This window comes from Chrysochloris asiatica, unplaced genomic scaffold (genome assembly GCF_000296735.1).
Source record: "Chrysochloris asiatica unplaced genomic scaffold, ChrAsi1.0 scaffold00592, whole genome shotgun sequence".
Lineage (NCBI taxonomy): Eukaryota > Metazoa > Chordata > Mammalia > Afrosoricida > Chrysochloridae > Chrysochloris > Chrysochloris asiatica.
The window spans coordinates 9,424-11,072 of record NW_006409110.1 but is presented as its reverse complement, the minus strand read 5'-3'; the positions used below and the strand labels follow the sequence as shown (position 1 = coordinate 11,072).

Sequence of the window (1,649 nt, the reverse complement as noted above, 5' to 3'; positions counted from 1 at the left end):
CTAGCCTATTAGATTTTATTGTCTATAATCTTTATAGCATTAGATTGCCTGGACTGTATTCCACTTTATGAGTTTGAACCAGAAGCCTGGAGGTAATTGTTGATGTTGCGACTGTTGACTCCATTCTGACTAATAATGATACTGCATAGGGTTTCTGAGAGGCTGGTGAGTTTGAACCACTGGCCTTGAGGTTTGAGCCAACCTGTGTTCCAATGCTTATCCAACAGAGCCACAGCAGGACTCCATTTCAGTCCAAAATTTGTTACTGAAGGATCTAAAATGCATTTAGAAATCACCTACGCTGAGTTTGTAGAGCATGCAAAATTTCACTCTTATATAAGACCAAAAATCTGAATGTTTATATGAACAGAGAATAGATATAATTTTTATTTTAAAAAAAAAAAAAAGAGTACTGTTGGAAAACATATTGGCTTAGCATGGAAATGTGTGTACTTACCTTATTTCATCCCACAGAAAAAAAAAGAAAACACAAAGCAGCAGAAATAGACCAACCACTGGATGGTAATGGAATTCTACCTCATGGAGTTCTCTAACACCAGGGAACTCCAGGTCCTGCAGGCCTTCCTATTTATGATCATTTACTTGGAGACAATCATGGGGAATCTTCTCATCATCATCCTTGTCAAACTGGATCAGAGTCTTCACACCCCCATGTACTTCTTCCTCCAGAACTTATCATTTCTTGATTCTTGCCTCATTTCAATCACAATCCCTAAATTTATTCTGAATTCTTTATCCCAAAGGAGCACAATTTCTTTGTCAGGATGTGTGTTGCAGGTCTTGTTGGTGATTCACTTTGCTGGATCTGAAATTTCCCTCCTCTCAGTCATGTCCTATGATCGTTATGTGGCCATCTGTCATCTTCTGCATTATGAGATCATGCTGAACAGGGGCTTCTGTGTGCAGATGGCAGCTGCCTCCTGGTTTGCTGGGAGCATTTTTGGGGTTCTTTACTCAGCTGGAACTTTCTCTTTGTCTTTTTGTGGATCCAGGAAACTTCCACATTTTTTTCTGTGATGTTCCATCTCTATTGAAGATTTCTTGTTCTAAGAAACATATTATCATTAATGTCAGCATGGCAATTGGGATCTTGTATGCACTTTTCTGCTTAGGTTGCATTGTTTTTTCGTATATTCATATTTTCAATATAGTGCTGAGAATGCCATCATTTCAAGGCAGGTCAAAAGCCTTCTCCACTTGCCTGCCCCATCTGGTTGTTGTGACCACATTTTTTATGACAGGTGTCATTGCCTATTTGAAACCTGTCCCTGATTCCCCAAATCTTCTTTATTTTGCATTGTCTGTGTTCTACTGTGTTATTCCTCCATCATTGAATCCTATAATATACAGTTTAAGAAACAAGGAAATCAAAGTAGCTTTATATAAGATTTTTGGAAAGTAAGTCACTTTAAATTTCATGTGAAAAAAATATCATGTTAAAGACAAATTTCCTATGTCCTTTGTTAAATAAGGTAAATGTTTTAATAGCTCTGAATCTGTTAAGGAATTTCAAATGTTAATATCCAGTTCACTCCTTTTTGATTGTTAATTTTTGGTCATTATCTCATAACCTATGGAAGGTGGACATTTCTAACTGAATGTGGTCTGTATAACTGCGTCTTGCTAGT

General features: G+C 37.1%; 1 pseudogene; it reads left to right on the top strand.

Annotated features, from left to right (window-relative positions):
- The first annotated feature begins 525 nt into the window (after positions 1 to 525).
- On the top strand, positions 526 to 1,419 carry LOC102812520 (annotated as a pseudogene).
- The last annotated feature ends 230 nt before the right edge of the window (positions 1,420 to 1,649 follow it).